This window comes from Hakea prostrata, chromosome 2 (assembly GCF_041222555.1).
Source record: "Hakea prostrata isolate BN-2017 chromosome 2, UWA_Hpros_2, whole genome shotgun sequence".
In the NCBI taxonomy this organism is placed as follows: domain Eukaryota; kingdom Viridiplantae; phylum Streptophyta; class Magnoliopsida; order Proteales; family Proteaceae; genus Hakea; species Hakea prostrata.
The window spans coordinates 40,837,043-40,845,717 of NC_142601.1; the positions used below are offsets into that span (position 1 = coordinate 40,837,043).

Here is an 8,675-nt window from a genome sequence, read left to right on the forward strand (position 1 = left end):
TTAAAATTACCGGCGGATCATTAAGCGGCATCACTTTAATCAACAAGAAGGCTTTTCACATAGGTATTGTTGAAAGCAGTGACTTTACCGTCCATGATATCAATATCCAAGCCCCCGCGACGAGCCGAAACACCGACGGTGTGCACATCGGCGACTCATCCGGCATCACCGTTACTAACAAGAATAATATTGGAACCGGTGATGATTGTGTTTCTCGGAGACGGTACTTCCAACATTTTAGTCTCCAATGTGAATTGTGGACCAGGTCATGGCATCGGTAATGACATATTAATCATGCCTAAATACTTTGATAAATCTCCTAGTAATTAGTACATCGGATCTGAAACAATAAAGGGGTGTCGAGAAAAAAAGCAACTAGCACAAGCACCCCGAGCCCAAATAGGATTAGATCGGGCCCGTATTTGAAGTTAGGTGTGGGCTAGGTTCATCATATATAAAGCATGTGCTTGATATAAATGGGCTTTGATGAGCTTTGTTATTTCCATGATATTATGGGCATTAAAGCTTTGGCTTAGCCCTAGTAGGATGCAATGGGTTTGCAAGTTCCATGACTAAATGGGTGCATGATAATCAAGGTGAACTAGGGGTGGGCAATTGTTGGGAAAACCCTACTAGGGTTGGTCCGGGTCAAGTTTACGCTTGGCCCTAGCAGGGGGTACGCAGGGCTAGGTATTAGATTAAGGCTCCTACGGTTGGGTTAAATCTCAAAGCCCCCTCCGCCGCCAAAAAAAAAGGAAACAAGAAAAGGAGGGATGATGAAAATTGTTTCAAACGGCTTTCTCCAAGTTTTGTTCTTTGTTTTGCAGCTTGGGAAGCCTTGGGAGATATCAAAATGAAAAGGAAGTGAACGGTATCACAATGAAGAGTTGTACTTTTTACCGGAACCGACAATGGCGTCCGGATCAAAACATGGCCAGCATCGAAGACAACAAAGTTTCTAATGTTATATTTGAGGATCTTATCATGAAAAATGTGAAAAACCCCATCATCATCAACCAAGAATATTGTGACAAGAACCAGTGTGACTCCTCGGTAAGTACGATGAGCCCAACGAGTAAAATAATGTGACATCAACAAAATACTACCCAATTTGATTGTACAGAGTCATTGACAATCTCTCTCCAAGCACAATTAGCATTTTGTTAGAATCACTCTCTTTTCATCAAGTTAATACATATATGCTCCCCACCCAATTAGACTTCGTGTGTGAGCTCACCTTGTCTAGGTTGGCATAAGTATGTTCGCCTAACCATCCCCTTTTGTGTTTGATAGAAGGGAGGTAGGTCGATCAGGTCATAGGAGAGGATCCCGATTGCTCTACCTCGCCTTTTTTCACTTGAAGCCTAGTAATTATATATTGGCTTTGTAAACCTTGTGTCTAAGATTACTAATGGCATTTATTAACCCTACCCAATGCACAGCCTTCACGTGTGAAGCTCACAGACATTCTTTTCAAGAACATCAAGGGTACATCTGCCACCAAGGAAGCAGCTTGCCCTCATATGTAGTCAAGCCGTACCATGCGAAGGAGTACAGCTCGTTGATATTGATTTGACATCAAGTGATGGTGACAGCACCTCTGTTTGTGAGAATGCAAAAGGGGTTACCTTGGGCGTTCAAATGCCAAGTCCGTGTTTTTGAGTCCATTCAATTTTGATTCTCGTACATCTGTGTAATTGGCTTCTTACGAATTGCTTTTAAAGAGTGATTCCTCAAGCCGGAGTATCTAGTTGTGTTTGGTTCAAGTACCTCAAGAGAAAGGAGAAACTATGGATGGAGAAAAGCATATGACACCTTCTCCATTAAAACATAACTACCTACCTATATTACTACTTCTCTTTGACTTGATTCAAAGTTCAATATATTGAAATTTAATTTCTTACGAAATATTCAATCTTTGATGGTCAATTTGTCTGGTTGCAAGGAAATTGAAGGAAGGGAAGGGAAATTTTCATACTTAAAAAAGCAAATTTTCTAATAATTCATATTCATTACTCTAAGAAAAAATATAAATAACATCAAATAATTTAGAAGTTGATTATTAGATTTCACTTTACTTTGCACCCGATCAGCTTCGATTTCCAGAAGTAAATCATATTAACATACTACTTTTATAAACGCATGAACTCATGGAGGATGATAACATTTTTATTCCTAGAATACCCTCAATTACTCGCCAAAAGGGTTTGGTTACTTATGTAAAAAATTGTTATTGTACTTGCTCATTAATTAGTCTTTTACTCTAATTATATATTAATATTAATTGCAATGAATCTCCTCCATTAAAACCCAACTTATGATCTTCTTGATATTCATGCATGAATCCCAACTGTCCCCACCCCACCCCTTAAAAAAAAAAAAAAAAAAAAGATGTAGAAAAGCGTCACTATGGCATTACGAATATATCCACTCGTTTATTTATAGAAAAGGGAAAAGAAAAATATATTTCATTTGCAATATAGTATTAATTGTAATTAATCATCTCCACTAAGCACAACCTCTTGATATTTATGCTAAGAATCAACCATTTCAATTCTCATACGAACTCCATATACTATAATAGTCGTCATAAAAAAAAAAACATTGTACGAAAATGCCACTACCAAATGAAATCAAGTGAATTAATCATCTCCACTAAAGCCCAACCTCTTGATATTCATGCTTAGAATCAACCATCTCAAGACTCATACGAACTCCATATACTACAATAGCCGTCATAAAAAAAAAAGTACGAAAATGCCACTACCAAATGAAATCAAGTGATCAACACACCTATAATTATTCAAAAACCAACAAAAACTCACTTGCATTGCATGTAGTACTTTACTAGTTATACAAAGTGCGTGTATTCCTATTTCATGGAAAATTTTAACTTGATGAATTTATCCTCTATTTTAATTGAAATACCTTTATTTTCTTATTACCTATCATTTATTTACCTATTATTTTCTTTTCATTTTTTCGGTCACATATTCTTGGTAATTTATTTACTACCTTTTAAAAAAATATCTTCAAAGTAATTTTGTGCCTCCTCCACAATTTCAAAAAGAGATCCTTATTGGAAATTTAGTTAACTTTCTTTTCTTTTCTTTTCCAAAGAAACCTTCTCCTGAATTTTATTAAACTCGAATAATGTGTGAGAATAGAGAAGCTCCGAGGGACATGGGGGCTCCAAGAGAATCTGTGTTCCAATGTTTGAAACATCCTGAGGAGGCAGGTAATGGAGGTGCTGGTGGTGGGGAAGGGAAGAAGTCATATGCTGGTGTTGTGGGTAAAATCCGGTTCCCTAACATTGACTCTCTCCCATCTCCTGTGCATATTGGTTCTTATCAGAGAACTATGATACCCCAACAGGAGTATGATGAATTGCAAAGCATCCAATTTCATTGTTCATTGATCAATAGATCCAATCTTTGACTTACTTCTATGGATGTGTAGTGAGATCTAGCAAGGAAATACTGAAAATAAGTTCGGGGGTGGAATAACATTTGTTGGGATGAATTTTTAAAATTTTTTCTTTCATTTATGAGAGAGATATGTTAGAGGTAAAGCGTCTTGGGTAACGGAAGGTGGCAAAATCAGTTTATTCACTTGCAGAGATTGCATCCGGATTTTAGTATTCATGGTCCTCAACCAGTGGCCAAGCTGGTGTTGCAATTGAACCATTCCCTTGAGTTTAGAAAATAGATAATTGTATTAGCATATAGGACCCATGCAACTTCATTATGCCATTGTGAAAGGACTCTAGAATATATAAAAGAACAATTAATCTCTCTTCATGATCAGTGGAATGAAGTAGAAGAATTAAAACTATTAAAATCCTTCAACAACAGTTTCCTGTTTTGAGAAAGTCCAATTTGGCTGTGGATTCTCTCCCACGCAAGGCCTTAACTTGTACGACAGAGCTAGTTTTGCCCATATCCGTTCCTTGGATTCTAGAGGCATGTAATCTGGATTTTAGGCATTTTTCTAGCAATGAAATTAGTCTACAATTCAACAACAACAACAACAACAACAAAAAAAAAAAAAAAAAAAAGAAGAAAGAGAATTAATTAGGTCCAGAGTATGCTGTGTTTGTTAGCTTAGTCACCACCTGTGTGATCCCTGTAACTTATTGTGATATTCGTAGTCTGCTTTTGACTCAAGTGCTCCGACTCAAAGATGATTCGACTCTCCTCAATATACCTCAGGCAACTGCTAATATGGCTTGCAGTAGTTGGTCACGTAATTTTGGTGGCAACGATGCTCGTTAAATGGTTCCTTTCGCCATGGCTATTGTGGACATTTTGGCAATTATCGTGGTGGAATCTCATTGATCTTTTAGCCAGCCGCTCTTTTGACGATGTTGCCTCCCACTCTCACCATGGTTCTAGTGCTCATCCTTCATCTAATGCATGAAACATATTGTCAGATCTGCAACAAATGGCTCATAAGGCCCTTGATTGTCGCCAACGATCGATCACGTTCATAAGGCCCTTCTCCTATACAGAAGGACATCGTTATTATGTTATGTTTCTTATTGCTTTTAGTAATTTATTTGGGTGTCTCCAATTGCCCTTAAATATGAGGCTTTTCCTGTGTTTCAGAAGTTTAAATTGTTGGTAGAGAATGAATTTGAGCCGCAAAATTAAGAGATTCCATAGTGATTGGGCGAGGAGTACCCAACAATCTCTCACTTTCTTGACCAAGCTGGTATTGCACATCGTGTTACACGCTATCCTTCGGTGAGAAGGAGGGGGGTGCGAGAATGCTAACTTCGTCGTATTGTAAAGATTAGGCTAGCCTTACATGCACATGCCTCTCGTACCTTGGAATTTTTGGCAATAAGCATTAACTAAAGCAATTTTTTTATCAACCGTTTCCCACCCCCTATACTACAAAAATCTCTCCAATGTTTTGAATGCATGGTGTGCATCCAGCTTACGATCACTTACCAGTATCTTGATGTGCATTATACATTGGCATGCTTCAACCATCCCCTACCGCATCATCCTTTCCCAAAACCTCACCATCCTCCCCACCTATTTCCCCTTCACATAGTACATTGACTTCGCCCTCTCCTTCCAAGCCACTCCCATTCCCGCAAAGGACCGTGTGGTTGACCCACCTGCTCCTCCACCTCCTCCCAAGCATCATCCTATGGTAACTCGTCAACACGATGGCACTAACCGTCCCAAAGTTTACGTATCTATCTCGGCCCCTCTAATTGTTGAACCCACCTACTTCACCATTGCAAACGAACATCCAGAATGGCGTCAAGCCATGGACAATGGGTTTAATGCTCTCACAAGAAATGGTACTTTGGCCCTCGTCCAAATTCGTCTGGGTTTGAACATCATCGGTCGCAAGTGGGTGTTTCATATTAAGAGAAAGGTTGATGGCGCTTAACTTGAGCGCGCGTAGGGTGGAGGGGCCGCTTTGAATTTATATTTTATATTATAATAGAGAATTAAGCAAATTGCCCAAAAGCTCCCTCCATTGGAAATCCCCCCCCACGCGTACCACGCAGCTTGCAGGGAAACGGAATGCTAGTGACAAATTATGGGCAGGAATCCTCTTTGAAGAACTCCATGGAAAAAGACAGGTTTGTGGTTATAAAGGTGGTACCTTCACTACAGCTGAACACTCATACCATAACAACTTTAGAGAGATCCTTGCTGTCAGAACAGGCAATTAAAATTTTCAGATCCACCTCATTGGTCATACGCTCCAGATTGAAATGGATATGACAACATTCCCCCCACATACTCCTATTCAAGTCAAGGATGCTTCCAGATTCTCAATTGTTAAAACGGGCGCAATGGTTCTGTAAATGGTCATTTACAGTAAAAGATGACAAAGGCAAACATAAGGTGCCAGCAGATTTCTTATCTAGACCCTTGAAGCCACCCTAGGTATCCAATCTGTCTTCCCTCTCTGTTTCCCATTTACTCTTGGGGTTTCGTCCACAAGACCAGCTCCGAATTCCCCCAATGGCAAATCTCCTTTTGATGACGACATTGGACCACCTCATCTCTCCAACCTACCTCCACCAATTTATAGTGATATCCCCTGTCGCACTATCATCAGCCGATGCAGAACCACTTATCAAGATAATTTGGCAGTTCTCTTCTCTAAATATGGCATAAGAGATGACTAGTTGAAGTGCCATCCAGCTTTTCCCTACCACACCCAATTCAACATCTTCCATACTTGATCATTCACAAAGAATATTACGTGTTCTTCCAAAATCTCTTTGTTGTGCACAAAGTAGCCCTTTCCGGTCCCCTTGCCCTTCCATTACGCGTGTACCTTCAACACTTGCCTCCAAGATACTCATCCCACTCTTCCTATTCCACCAGCTTAATCAAGGTCCTCTGCATTGTGGAACCTGACTTACCACGAGGAGCTTGATAAGCATGCGTTTACCGTTATTTATTTGATTTATTCCCCATACTTATTTAATTGAAGAGAGCTAATTGAGTATTTTTGTGTATTTTTCATGAATAAGGTGATTTTGGATATTAGAGATAATATGGAATAAAGTTGGCAAATATATTAGATATTGGTGGATTTTAAATCATGGCATTTAATCTTGCTGCCCAAGAAATCATGAATAGTGAGATCTTGGTCAAATTGGAAACAGGTGGAGTTCTAAGGAATAAAATTGGTAAGAAATCTGAAAATCGGGTAACCAGACAAACCTTCAGTATTTTGGGCATATCTCTCTCGTATGAGCTTGGATTGAAGTGATTCAAGATGATATGGAACGACATTGAAAATATCTACAACTTTATAGTTTTGAGTTTTTCCAAAATTCTAACGAATAAAGGTAATATCTACGGGTAAAGAGAGGATATTCATTGTGTGCGGGAGACATAAAAGAGAAGCCAGCCACAGAGAAGAAAAGAAGACGGCGAACGCGGCTCTCATCTCTCTCATTGCTGAAGAAGAAGACCACATCTCTCTCTCTCTCTCTCTCTCTCTCCCTATGTTTCATCATTATTTTTCTTATGAACTTTTTGATAATAAGTAGCTAGTTCCTTTTCTTTGGATGTAGATGAACCAAGCCTATCTCATTAATTTCATTGTTCTATCTCTTCTAGTTGATTGTGTTTGAGTTTGACCAAAGATGTTTTATAGCTCAGCGAACTAAGCGTGCCAAGCTTCCGCGAAGGATGATAGTCTTGCGAAGATAGGGTATATCTAGGAAGACCATCCCTAATTTATTTTGAAGTGTAGAGTTTTATCGGTTAGGGAAAAGCATTGGGGATTCGAAATCCCAAAGATCTTCACATATTCATAGTTTAAGTTTTTGCATTAATTAATAGATTTAGTTTAAATTAGGTTGTGTTAAATTCAATCTTAGTAACTTAGCCTTTTAGTTCCCCATATTTCGACCCCGTACTTTTTGCTTGCTAGATTAGTATAGGATTTTATTTTTGATTGGTTAGCGACTCGACCAAATTTTGGCGCTGTTGCCGGAGAACCAAAGCACGGTTGCTAGGATTGATTTTTGTCAATTAGGCATAAATTTTAGAGTTTTTAATTTTTAATTTTTGTCTTTGATTGTTTAACTATTCTCTTTTTCTTTTGTTTTATAGGTTACTGCAAGAGTAGCAATTCGATAATTAGATTAGGTTGTTATTTTTTCTTCTTAGATATAATTGTATTTAGGACTTTTCAATTGTAATATTTGCATTAGATTGGGTTGTTTAGGTTAGTTTTTAAAAATCCCATCCCTCAGATCCCACATGTGTAACTTTTGTTCGAAAGATCATGTGGATTGCGCTTCAGGTACGTCCTAAACTCTCCCTTTTGCTATACTTATTTTCTTTTAATTTTACTTATTTAGCTTCTTCTTTTTTTTCTTCTTCTGTATGCATGCATGGTCGTCGGTCCCTATACCCTGAGTTGACTCCACTTGACTTAGAGTTAGAAGAGACTTTGGCCAACCTTAGAAGGCAAAGAACCATGGCAAACTATGAGCCTCCAATGAGGCCCTTGAGTGAGCATTTCATTCCTACGATATATACTCCGGTTTCTTGTATTAAGTTGCCTGAAATAGAGGCGGCTCAATATGAGATCAAATCTAGTGTGATTCAAATGCTACCATCTTTTTATGGACTTGCCAATGAAGAGCCTTATAAGCACTTAGATAAGTTTTTAGAGGTGTCCTCCATGGTTAAAAGTCAAAACCTTTCAGTTGATGCTTTAAGGTTACTTCTTTTCCTATTCTCCCTTAAAGATAAAGCTATGCATTGGCTTCATTTTTTGGACAATGTTAAAATTTCTAATTGGGCAGAAATGCAACAGGAGTTCCTTAAAAAGTTCTTCCCCATTGGCCGTACCAATAGCATTAGGAGAGTGATAACGAGTTTTCCCAATGAGAAGGAGAACAATTTCATGAGGCCTGGGAAAGACTAAAAGAATTACTAAGAAAGTGCCCCCACCATGCTATTCCTGAATGGCAATTGGTTCAATGCTTTTATGATGGCCTTAGAGACCGACAAAGGCAAATGGTTGATTCTTCTTGTGGTGGGACTTTCATGCACAAGAATGAGAATGAGGCATGGGAACTTTTTGAGATCCTTAGTGAAAACTCCCAACACCATGCTTCAGCAGCTAGGACTGAGATTCCATCCATTGGGCAACCAAAGATGAGTGATCTCTAT

General features: G+C 38.7%; 1 non-coding gene across 1 annotated transcript; it reads right to left on the reverse strand.

Annotated features, from left to right (window-relative positions):
- Window positions 1–8,355: 8,355 nt before the first annotated feature.
- LOC149024365 (small nucleolar RNA R71) lies at window positions 8,356–8,461 on the reverse strand. Its single transcript, XR_016171927.1, has one exon. It is a non-coding gene; the product is annotated as a small nucleolar RNA R71 (small nucleolar RNA).
- Window positions 8,462–8,675: the final 214 nt, after the last annotated feature.